Below are 13550 nucleotides of genomic sequence, written 5' to 3' on the forward strand. Positions count from 1 at the left end.
GGAAGGAAGGAGGGTGGAGGGAGGGAGGGAGGGAGGGAGGGAGGGAAGGAAGGAAGGAAGAAGGAAGGAAGAACTACAACTTGGAGTAGAACATAATTACAGCACATAGCTCTGCACTTTGGAGGCACCAAATTGTAATTACTTTTTCGTCGGATCTGATTCATTGACAGTTCAAGCTCATCGCGCTTACAACAGCTGAGCTTCTTAATTACCCACCATGCTGGCAAAAAGTCTCCAATTTGCTTCTGAGAATCAAGGTCATTAACCCAAATCATTATTGGATGCAAAACCGATGTGGGTGGTAACTCTATCAGGGATGTGCATGGGAATTGAGGAGCCACAGATAGAACGGGAAGGCTACATAGTCTAGATGAAAAATAGACACCGAAAGGCTGTATTTCATTCCTCTAATTAAGAACAACAGTCTTGAATATTCTTGTGCTGGGAATTACTTGGGCTGAAAGCCAAATGATGCTGCTTAAGATTTCACGAATTTGGCTTCAGTTAATTAAAGGAACTTCATTTTTACTAGACAGCCCAGGAACAAAATCCACTCTAAGGAGTTGCTTAAGTTCAAGCTATTTTATAGAAGAAAAAGCACCAAGAGCCAGCTCATAAACTTCTTTCTGCTGTGTTTCCTCATTGTAAATGAGAAGAGAAGCAGGATGATCTTTCTCTTCCTGCTTTCATTAAATTTTAACTGTGAAGCCTACATATTATGGAGGAGTCCAATTTATTGCTGGGGGGGCATTTGCCCAGGTTCGCCTGGTGCGCCTGGTGCGCCAGTTGCGGCCCTACCTGAATCGGGAGGCCCTCACAACAGTCACTCGAGCCCTTGTGATCTCTAGGCTGGAATACTGTAATGTGCTCTACATGGGGCTGCCCTTGAAGAGCATCCGAAGACTTCAGCTAGTCCAGAATGCGGCCGCGCGAGTGATCGTGGGCGCACCACGGTTCGCCCACATAACACCGATCCTCCGTGAGCTGCACTGGCTACCTGTTGGTCCCCGGGTGCACTTCAAGGTCTTACTCACCACCTATAAAGCGCTCCATGGTAGTGGATCTGGCTATTTGAGAGACCGCCTTCTGCCAATTACCTCCCTGCGTCCCATCCGATCGCATAGAGTTGGCCTCCTCCGTATTCCATCCGCCAGTCAGTGCCGACTGGCGACTACTCGGAGGAGAGCCTTCTCTGTTGCGGCTCCGACACTATGGAACAATCTCCCCGTGGAGATTCGTACCCTCACCACCGTCCAGGCCTTCCGTACAGCCCTCAAGAACTGGCTAACCCGTCAGGCCTGGGGATAATCTTATTTCGCCCCTCCCGAATGCTGAGTGAATGTTGAGTTTTATTGTCTAATTTACTTTGTGCACATTTCTTTTTTTGTATTGTCCTACACTCCCCTTCCTTTTTTGATTGTAAGCCGCCCTGAGTCCCCTCAGGGAAAAGGGCGGCCTATAAATAAACTACAAACTGAATAAACTGAAACTGAATTGCTAAATCTGCCACCATCCCTTATGGCTCTGTTTCTGTAGTGTGACTCATATCTTCCGATAGATTTAATCCCTACTGCAAACTTTCATTTTATTCCCTTTATTATCTCTGCTTCCTCCTCAAAGCACACTCATTTTTTTTAATGCCTTCATAGTTTCCGATATATCATTTTCTTTCAGTATAAAGTAACTATGGCCAAGGTATTATTTCCAAAATCCTCTTAAATCCTTATGTCAAGAGCTACAGTTATAATCATGCATTGTTAAAGAGCAAATTCCGCTAAACACATAGAGATTTTCTTTCAAATAAAATAGGTCGGAGAAATGCTTTTTTTTTTTTTACAGCTGAGTTATAAACTGCATTGAAAAAATAATTTCAGGTTTATCTCTAATCAGCTAACGTTGACTTTCAATCTTTTTATTCTAATTTTAATAATTTTTAGCACTTTTTAACTTTATATTATATTGTAAAACATCCAAAGTCACTGTCTTAGTACGATGGGTGTCATAGAATGGTAATAAATAAACTAAACCATTCATTATTTTAATGAAAATACCAATATTTTCTCTGCAGTTTGCCACTGAAGAACTAAACTTTTTTTTTTTTAAGATGGGGCAACGTTTTGAATACTGCTGTTTTTTACCGTTCAAATCCCCAGGAAATAATAATGCATATTTCACTTAATCGTTCAGGGAAAGATTGAAGGCAAACGAGGTCTAGGCAGGAGAAGAACATGTTGGCTTCAAAATCTAAGGAATTAGTTTGGACAAAACTCAGCAGCACTTTTTCACGCGGCTATTGATAAAAATAGGATCGTCAACATGATCGCCAACGTTCGATGATGGATATGGCACAAGAAGAAGAAGAAGTCCCCTGAGGGACAATGATTTAGTGGCCGTTTTTATTGGCTTGACTTCAGAGGTTGTGCTCCATCATTGGAGGCTTTTAAGAAGACACTGGACAGCCACTTGTCTGGAATGGAATAGGGCAGGGATGTCAAACTCACATCATCAAATCAGTGTCACGTGACGCATCAGGACTTCCGTCCCATCACTAAACCGGGCATGGCCGTGGCCAGCGCATGGGTGGGAGTTTGACAACCCTGGTATAGGGTCTCCTGTTTGGACAGGGGGTGGACTAGGACAGGACTCTCCAAACTTGGCAACTTTAAGACTTGTGGACTTCAACTCTCAGAATTCCTCAGCCAGCTTTGCTGGATACCCTTGGACTAGAAGACCTCCAAGATCCCTTCCAACTCTGTTATTCTGTTCCTATTTTTTTGCTTCTGTCTCTGTTCCCCAAAATTATATCACCTTCAACTTACAAAAGGAATGGAACTCAGAATGGGTGAGTGGGTGGATGGAGTCACAAAAACAGAAATATTTTCCCTACCTTCATACAAAGGATAGTCCACAGAACCCTTGTGCTTATAAGCAGGATACTTCTGAAGACTGAAAGTGGAGCATCCCTGTTATGACTTGTTCTTAGGGGTTCCACGACAAATGCGCGCACAACAAAAGCGTGCCTGACTAAACCGCGGTGTCTAAAGCACTGTGACAAAACCGCGCGACGAATGAGCGACTAATTAGCCCTAAAGCACGGCGACAAAAGCGCGCCGACAGAAGCGCGCTGTAACGTAACCCTAACCCTAACCCTAACCCTAAACCTAACCCTAAACCTAACCCTAAACCTAACCCTAACCCTAAACCTAACCCTAAACCTAACTGTAAATCTTACCTTAAATGAAATCGCGCTGTTGTCGGCGCGCTGTTGTCGGCGCGCTTTTGACATCGCGGTTTTAGCACCGCGGTGTTGTCGGCACGCTTATGACGTTCGCGCTTTTGACGGGTCACGGTTCTTAGGCTTCTTAAGGACATCAAATAAGATGATGCTTGCTCCTGGGGAGGAAAGCTATGGCAAATCTAGACAGCATGCTAAAAAGCAGAGACATCACCCTGCCAACAAAGGTTTGTATAGTCAAGGGCATGGTTTTCCAAATTGCAATGTATGGCTGTGAAAGTTGGACCATAAGAAAGGCTGAGCGCTAAAGAATTGAGGCTTTGAACTATGGTGCTGGAGAAGACTCTTGCGAGTCCCTTGGACTGCAAAGCGATCAAACCGGTCAGTCCTAGAGGAGAATCAACCTTGACTGCTCTTTAGAAAGCCAGATCCTGAAGATGAAACTCAAGTACTTTGGCCATCTAATGAGAAGGAAGGACTCACTGGAGAAGACCCTCATGTTGGGAATGATTGAAGGCAAAAGAAGAAAGGGATGACAGAGAATGAGGTGGCTGGATGGAGTCACCGAAGCAGTAGGTGTGAGCTTAAATGGACTCCAGAGGATGGTAGAGGACAGGAAGGCCTGGAGGAACGTTGTCCAAGGGGTCGTGATGGGTGGGACACAACTTCTAACAAGAAAATAAGATGACTGCAAACAGAATGACAGATGAGATGGGCCCATTCTTCAACCCAAACGGGAATATTCATACTGTTTTGACACTTTGGTTTCTCAGGCTACTACAGTAAGAGACCAAGAAACTGCGCAATGACCCAACACTCGACCTCCTTTCACTGAGAGACCCAACACAATGCCTCAAACCCTCAGAGGCAGCCATCCATCTCCTTTACAAGGAAGAGGGGGACAATCTAGTCATTGGCAAACCAATTACTGGTGTTGAGATGGTTTTCAAACAAAGGAGGGGAAATTGCAGTGTGGTTTGTATATTGAACAGAGCTCCTTTGCTCGCCAGGATTATTCTTCGTTTACAGGCGTGTTGAATAGTCTTTTGCTGTTCTCTTTGTCCAGAGCAATCAGGTATAAATGAGAGTGAAGGAGTGTAAAGGAGAAAGAAGAAGCAAGCATTAGATACACATCAAAGGCAGGCACAGCTGTCTTGTGGGCAAATGAGAGAGGAGGGGAGGGGGAGAAAGCTGAAATGAAATGATGGAGGAGCTGTGGAAAGCTGTCCCTCCTCCCTCTCCTCGGATTGCTTCCACTCCATCTCTGCTAAGGACCTAATCCTGCGGAATGCTGAGTCTGCCAAAGGGATTGCTGACCAGGCTGGTGACATTCCATTATCTCCTTGAATGTTTGCCTTCAACCCAAGTTGTCATTCTGTGGGCCAAGCAGCTACTGCATGCAAAATGCTGTGTGATTAAACAGTGGCTAGGGGAGTTAATTACTTCTTATTGTCGGATCACTGGAGGAGGATGCCTTTAATCTCTTACAAAAGGCAGAAATGGCAAAATTCTCTCAAGCCACGTTGGAGGTGGAATGCAGCCTTCATAAAGGCTTCTTTTAATAGGCAGGGCAATCGTTTCCTGCAGCCAGATTTGTGGTTGTGCTCCGTATGTTGCTGCAGTTTGCTTAGCTACCAAGTCCACTTCATTTGCTTTGGTCTAGCAAGAGAGTTCCTAAACCAGGTTGCAAGATCAAGTCCTAATAAAGGAGAACGTTTGTAGCTCAGGGTTGGTATGAGGGGTCCTTGATGCTCTCTGACCTGGGTTGTTTTCTTGAAGACATTCCTTGCAAATAACCATGGACTTGATCTTGAGGGGTCCTTGGTTCTCTCTGAGCTTGCTTTTTTTCTCGCAGACGTTTCATTACCCAAACCAGGTAACATCATCAGTGCCAGTACAGAATGCTGTTTGCAAACTTCACTCCTTAGTGCAGTGTTTCTCAACCTTGGCAACTTGAAGATGTCCGGACTTCAACTCCCAGAATTCCCCAGCCAGCATTGAAGTCCGGACATCTTCAAGTTGCCAAGGTTGAGAAACACTGCCTTAGTGTGATGTTATTTGGGTAATGAAACATGTGCAAGAAAAAAAGCAAGTTCGGAGAGAACCAAGAACCCCTCAAGTTCAAGCCCATGGTTATTTGCAAGACACTGAAGTCACTATATTCTTCTGCTGGACCCCATCATGTAGCATTTATACCAGTGTGAGCCCGTAATCCAGCTCAGTTTCTTCACATCAGAAAACAATATGCATACCTGAAGGTATAAAGGAAGTGGAAATGGATGCAAGTTACAATGAAGCAAGACTGCAATTCCTTTATTATTTAGATTTATAATCGGGTGGGATTCAGCTGGTTCGAACCGGTAGCTCCGACAAACAGCTGGGAGCGAACTGGTTCGCTCCGACGATCAGGTGGGCCCGCCTTCCCCTGCACTTTACTTACCTATATCCTCTCAGCTGATTCACGTGGCAGAGAGGATTGCCATACCTCAGCTGTGTCATTCCCCAGAAGTAACTTGGAAGATAAGTTTTGTTAAATCTGTGCATACGCGCAGAACGCGCATCAGGTACAGGCATGCGTAGAGCGTGCATGTGCAATGCACACGATGACCAGGGACGTGCAGTCACTAGAAGCAGGGGAGGCGGGGCCTCACCAGTCTCCTCAGGAAAAGGAAAGAATTTTAAAGAATTTTTTAAAAATAATTAAAGCCAAGGTAGTTGTACCAAACTCCAAGTGACAGTGACGTGGAGTCTGCTTAGTGTTAACTATAGGAGGAGGCGAGAGAACTATGGGCCTCCTTTGCATAAGGAATTTTTCACCTTTTAAAAGTTAAGCAAGGGTTAAAAAGCGAAAAATTTCGTATGCAAAGGAGGCACATGATTCTCCCGCCTCCTGATCTGGGAGCAGCGAATCATGCCTTGTTGCAGTTGAGCACACTTACGTTGGACGCTGGGTTGGACATAGCTACGGGGCGCGGGATGCCTCTATTTCAGACATAGCTGCTGCAGGGCAGGCAAAAGCCACTTTCTTTCTTTTTGCCTCACCAGCCATAAGTTTCACCGCACGTCATTGACGATGACTGAACTGGTTGTTAAACCGGCAGGATCCTACCACTGTTAATACTCCACTTTTTGCCATTACAAGAGCACTACAAGAGTAAAATATGAGCAGCTCAGGGGTGGGTTGCTACCAGGATTACTGCTGGTTGGGTGCAAAAAAGATGCAGAAAAGGGGTGAAAATTACATTTCTGCAATGGAGATTGTTCTGCACATGCGCAGAACCAAAAATCAAGATGGCGCCGCTGATAAAAAAACCGGTTCAGGTTCATGGGTGGCCGAGTTACTACCTACTCAGCTGAACCGGTCAAAACCAGTAGGAACCCACCTTTGCAATAACAAACAAAAGTCATCCAAGGTTATTGCGACAACTGACAAAGCTTTGCTTAAGATAAAGGATCTTTAATCCTATCAGAAAAGCAGAAAGAGAATCAGCCAACTCTAACACCCAAGGGAATTCATTGCATAGTTCGAGAGGGCCTTCCTTAAAAGGATTTTTTTTGATGGTTATAACAGCTGCATTCATGCAATTTACCAAGCTTGGGTCAATCAAAAATCTGGCATATCATCTGAAGATTGTAGCCCAATCATAAAGGTATGAAGATCAGGATTTAAAACAAAATCTCCAGGGTACTGAAGTGAAATCCTTGGGTAAATCGTTGTAACCAATGTCTTCTGGCCTTGATTCTAGAAGAGGTTAATTTCTCTTCCAGCTTCCAGATGCTGAGAGGGACCCAAGCAGACGGCTAGAATGGCCCTGAACAATGGGAAGCTCTTCTTTCTGTTTTGGATACGGTGGTTCAGTGGCTAAGATGCTGAGCTTGTCGATCAGAAAGGTCGGCAGTTCAGCGGTTCGAATCCCTAGCGCTGCGTAACGGAGTGAGCTCCCATTACTTGTCCCAGCTTCTGCCAACCTAGCAGTTCAAAAGCATGTAAAAATGCAGGTAGAAAAATAGGAACCACCTTTGGTGGGAAAGTAACAACGTTCCGTACACCTTCGGCATTTAGTCATGCTGGTCACATGACCACGGAGACATCTTTGGACAGCGCTGGCTCTTCAGCTTTAAAGCAGAGATGAGCACCGCCTCCCTAGATTCGGAAACGAGTAGCACATATGTGTGAGATGAATCTTTACCTTTACCTTAGGGCAGTGTTTCTCAACCTTGGCAACTTGAAGATGTCTGGACTTCAACTCCCAGAATTCCCCAGCCAGCGAATGCTGGCTGGGGAATTCTGGGAGTTGAAGTCCAGACATCTTCAAGTTGCCAAGGTTGAGAAACACTGCCTTAGGGTAATAACACCATAAGGTGATAAGGTTGCACAGAAAGTAAGTTTAATGTTCCACCTTTACTTCCATGATTGCTCTGAACCCTGATCGCACTGTCATGATGTCCTTTTCCTTGTTTCTTGTTTTTTCTCCTTCACTTTAAAAAAACCAAACCAGTTGTAAAGAAAAATATTGCATTCTGTATTAGCCCAACAAAAAGAGTTCTGTAGCATCCTGAAATTTAACAACACAGTGAACGAAACTTGTGAAGGCCACAATACATGTTAGCTCCAATGACTGATGTCATCTAGAATCACTTTTCCATTTCCCTAAGCAATTTTTGCTACAACAGCTGCAGTCACAAAGTTGATGGATTGACACAGGAGAGAATGAAAAACAGCCCTTCTTCCCAAGTTAAAATGGAGAGCCAATAAAACCCAAATTGGTCCCTTGCAAGCAACAGGCAATAACCTCCTAAAGGTAGACCTCAACTTATGACTATTTGTTTAACAATGGTTCGAAGTTATGACAGCCTTTGAAACAGTGATTTATGATCTGTACTTACAGTTGTAATTGGAGCACTTGGCAGTGTTTATAACTGGTTGAAGTACCCTGCAGTCATGGGACTGAAGCTTGCAACCCCCCCCCCCAATTTCAGGCAAAAACACACCCACCAGGGAAGCTGGATTCATTTAATGATCACCACAAAATTGTCATAAAGTTGAGAGAATCATGCTAGAAAGCAGAAAAACCTTAGAGCCTGCAGCATTCCCACCAAATGATCTACAGCACACCTGTTTTTATCTTAAGACAAAGAAAATCCAATATTAGATTTCCCCTACACCAGGGGTGTCAAACTCGATTTCATTGAGGGCCACATCAGGGTTGTATTGAGGGGGAGTGGCCAAGGTGGGAGTGGCCAGCATGATGTCACTTGTGTTAGGGGTGCCTGTGGTGGCCGGAGTGCCCTGCCAGCAAAAATGGAGCTGGGGGAGGGGGGTGTCATGTGCCCTGTTTTCGGCCACAACAGCCTCCAGCACTCTGCCAGCAAAAATGGAGCTCCATCCTCCGGTTTGGGGGTGTGGCAGGCCTTGGTCGCTGCCGGTTCCAGCGACCCAGGCCATCAAACCACTACCCGTTTGGCCGAACTGGTCTGAACCAGTAGGAACCCAGCACTGCCTGTCACCCTCTACATTAATTTCGTTTTCAGTCTGTACTTTCTCTTCGTTTCAATCCCCTTGTTTAGTTTTTTTCATCCTTTTGCACTGCAGCAAAATCTCATTGTCTGGTCAAAGAAAGCTTAACCCAATGGCTGAGGTCTGCCTTGCATAAATATTTGATCAGTAGACAGTGCCTTTTTAATAAGATTTCCTCACCCCCACCCCCACTGCTCTTTGGAAAATATGTGTGTGTAAGGGGGGAGGGGAGAGAGAGAGAGGGGGGGGGGAGAGAGAGAGAGATTTGTCTCTTCCATTCTACTTTGCCATTTCAGCATGCCTTGTGCTTCCTATTTTAGCTCTTAGAAGGAAGTAGGGATGTTATCGTCTTTCCCATTTTTTTCATTGAAAAGCAGACCATGTATCATATGCATTGAGTTTTTTAATATGCTATAGAAAACAATTGTATAGACAGCATAGAATGCAATGCGTGGATAACTATGCTAAACATTTTTCTAACCTGTACTTTCTTCCAGAGATTTAAATCACATTATCACAAGCAAAGTCAATGAGGAAGCCAGATTTACTTAATAACCATGTTACTAATTTAATAATTACTTAACAATTGTGGCAAGAAACGTTATAAAAATGGGGCAAAAATTCACTTAATAAATGTCTCACTTAGCAACAGAAATTTTGGAGTCAATTATGGTCATAAGTTAAAGTTTACCTGTAGATATATGTATACATGCCTCTTATATGTATGGATGTGTGAGATTCAATTTATGCACCATCTACCTCCAGACTAACTCTAGATATTCATAATAAACCATAAAAACACAGTACAGAAGAAAATAAAAAAAAGATGTTGAAACTATAGAAAGAGTGCAGAGAAGAGCAACAAAGATGATTAAGAGACTGAAGGCTAAAACATTTGATGAAAGGTTCCAGGAACTGGAACAAGTTTAATGAAGAAAAGGACTAGGTGTGACATGATAGCAATGTTCCAATATTTGCATGGTGATCCCAGAGAAGAAGGGGGCAACCAGTGATGATGGGATTCGATTTTTTTTTACTACCGGTTCTGTAGGCGTCAGATGGCTTGGTGGGTGTGGCTTGGTGGGCGTGGCAGGGGAAGGATACTATAAAATCTCTATTCCCTCTCTACTCCAGGGGAAGGATACTGCAAAATCCCCATTTCCTCCCAATCAACTAGGACTCGGGAGGCAGAGAATAGATGGGGGCGGGGCCTGTCAGAGGTGGTATTTACCGGTTCTCTGAATTACTCAAAATTTCCTCTACCGGTTCTCCAGAACTGGTCAGAACCTGCTGAATACCACCTCTGGGGTCAACCTATCCTCCAAAGCAGTGGTTCCCAAACTTGGCAACTTTAAGACTTGTGGACTTCAACTCCCAGAATCCTCTGCTGGCTGGAGAATTCTGGGAGTTGAAGTCCACAAGTCTTAAAGTTGCCAAGTTTGGGAACCACTGCTCCAAAGCAACTGAGATAGAAACTTATAGATAGAAACTTATCAAGGAAAGCGATCCAACCTAGAACTAAGGAGAAATTTCCTGACAGTGAGAACAATTAACCAATGGAACGCCTGACCTTCAGAAGTTGTGGGTGCTTCATCACTGGAGGTTTTCAAGAAGAGACTGGACAGCCATTTGTCCAGAATAGTGTAAGTCTCCTGCTTGAGCTTGAGGGGGTTGGACTAGAACAGTGGTTCCCAAACTTGGCAACTTTAAGACTTGTGGACTTCAACTCCCAGAATTCTCCAGCCAGCTCTGCCACAAGTCTTAAAGTTGCCAAGTTTGGGAACCACTGGACTAGAAGACTTCCAATGTCCCTTTTAGGTCTGTTATTCTGTAAAATGGGATTTGGCCACTTTATATGAAAGCAATCAAAAATACCATTTTTAAAGGGTACACAACTTTTTAACCCATCTCAACCCAGGGCACAACTGTGTCTTCGAGGCCTTATGGAATTTAACGGGGTGATAGCTAAACAGATGGTAGATGGCACTGTGTTCTGAAAGTTCACGGAGTGCACCAACTCTGCCAGTATGTATTGACCAGGCAGAAGCCATGGGAAATAACAGAATCATTAGTAACCCAACCTTATGTCATGTAGTAGTTTATAATGATGACCAGCATCTTGAACGAGACCTAGAGGCAACTGGAACCACCAGATGGAGCTGTATAAAGGCCCTCTTGGCCTCAGCTGCCACCTTCTCTTTGAGCAGGAATTATAAGCCTACAAGGACCCCTTCATTGTGAACCACTTCTCGCTCTGCACCAAAACTAGAGTAAAGGTGGAAAATCCTGAGCTCTGGGAGGTCTTTATATTCACAGCCATGCAGTCTTGGTAGGATTAAGTCAGAGTCAGTTCCTCTCCTTCCAGGTTTATACAGCTTCCAGTCATCGGGACAGGAGCCTTGCTTGACTGGCCTGGGGGTCAAAATATAAAATTGGATATTATCAGCATATTGATGATGCTGAACTCCAAACCAGTATATGACCTCTTTTAGCAGTTTCATGTAGATGTTAAACAGGAGGTGAGAGAGGATTGACTTCTGCATTATCCCACACGGAAGAGGGCTTGGGCAGGGGTGGGCAACCTGTGGCTCTGGAGCTGCATGTGGCTCTTTCATCCCTCTGCTGCGGCTCCCTGTTGCTCAAAATATGCGTCACAACCACCAATGTACGACACCCACTGGCATGCAATTTATTGAGCTTTTCGACTCCTGGTAGGCCAACGGTGGATAAATTCACGAAAAGAAAAGTTTCAGAAGAACACAGAATGTTTAATTCAACTACATATGCTAATTTTGTGGCCACTCAGGAAATAGTCAGGCACGGGAAGGGTTTTGTGGCTCCTGGTGTTTTCTTTTCTGTGGGAAACGGGTCCAAATGGCTCTTGGGGTGTTTAAGGTTGCCAAACCCTGGGCTAGGGGATAACCTCTTCTCCCCCTATCAGTATTGACTGGAACTGATCATGAAGGAAGGGAAGGAAGTATAATATATAGATTGTTGGAGAAAGTTGATGGTCAGCCTATAATAGCTGACAGACTGGCTTTCATGGGTGCATGTATTAATTTGAAAACACCTAATTGATCTGTTTAGAAGGTGAACTGAGGGCTAAAATACAGCAGTAACCCAACTCCAGTAGGGTTATGGAAGTATCAAAACTGAACATATAAATCATAGAAAAGACTTGTCAATTATATTTAGGAAAAGCAGCAGCAGTAATTCCAATTTTAATAGCAATGATTTCCTTGAGCTGTAGTAAGGAATTCAAAGAAAGCAATTTGCTTGGTTCCCATTAGTTCCAGATGTTTTTGTATGCTTTTCAGTTGAATTGTAACTAGCAGGAAATGAAGCAAACCAACATTTAAATGTTTCTTTTCTGGAAAGCTACAATTTTCTTCTTCTGGGCACTCCTTATCCACTACTACAGTAATTTCACATCAGAATCTACTGAGTAATGGATTCTCCTGAGATAGACCTTTTGTATTACCACAAAACCGAGAGGGATAATTAATCGCAAAGTCTTTGGTTTACACTTCTATCTCAGAAGTACATTAAAGGAGAAAGAAGCCTTTTCTTTCAACCCGTCAATTTATAGTGAATTTCCAAGTTAATAAGAACAGTTAAAGTAACCCTGCTGGCTTAGACAGTCTTAGACCAACATTTTGTTTTTCACAGTAGCCAGCCGGATGTCTCTGGGGTCTTCATAAAATAAGAGGCAGAGGTATATTCTTTGCCAAAGTCACTCTCGTGCAGTATTTACAGGCACATTTTTCCCCAAACTAAAAATAATAAAATAGTCCTGGACTTTGAACCATGTGTTGGAAAAAAAAATCCATCTGGTTCAGTTCCAAGCCGAGAGAAAGACACTAGAAACATGGAAGCTGATTGGAAAGAGGGTTTAAGGGTGAAGCAGAACCACATGGGTGGTTCTGGGCAGCTGAGAGTTGAGAGTGAGGGGTTTTTATACCTTCTCTTGGGCTTTGAACTTGAGCTTCCTGTTCCTGTGCAAGGAAATGTATTCTATTGGCTGTTGTCAGACTCCCAACAGGGCCCTGTAGGGGTCAGGTTTGTCTGAGCTTACGTTTGGTTGAAGTTTGGACTGATGTTATGTCCCCAGGTGATTGTGCAACCTGGTGAGCTCTGCTACCAAGTGGGCTAATCCTATTATGTCCTGGAGGGTCGTGTCTTAATGCCTTTACCCTGGAGCTGAAGGTCTTTTGTTTTGTAGATAGGCTGGCCCAATCTTTCTCAATGGGCACAAAAATCTGCTGGGGTGGGAGGGAGATCGAGTCTGCTTTCTGCCTTTTAAAAAAACATGTTTCTCCATTTCTCATCCAGGGAAATATAATATTCTGCCTTTTTAATATTTCCTAAAATATTTCATTCTTCTAGGAGAGGGGTGGGTGTTAATTTTCTACCCACGTATCTAATGATCGTTTGAAGTCACAACAGCACTGAAAAAAGGGACTCATGACTGATCCTCACACTTCCATCACAGTGTCCCTTCAGCCATATGCTCAAAATTTGGGTGCTTGGGAACCAGCATGTACCGTATTTTTCAGAGTATAAGCACCACCTTTTTCCCTCAAAAAAGAGGCTGAAAATCTGGGTGAGTCTTATACACTGAATACAGCATTTTTTGCCTCCCGAAACCCCACCCCCTTCACCAAAATGGCTGTGCAGAGTCTGTAGAAGGCTTTCAGAGAGCTACTGGGGGGATGGGGAAGGCAGAAATGAGTGAAAAATGGGCCAGTTTTTGTTCAATTTTGCCCCCCCCCCCTCCAGCCCCCAGGAGTACTCTAT

This window comes from Thamnophis elegans, chromosome 7, assembly GCF_009769535.1.
Source record: "Thamnophis elegans isolate rThaEle1 chromosome 7, rThaEle1.pri, whole genome shotgun sequence".
NCBI lineage: Eukaryota > Metazoa > Chordata > Lepidosauria > Squamata > Colubridae > Thamnophis > Thamnophis elegans.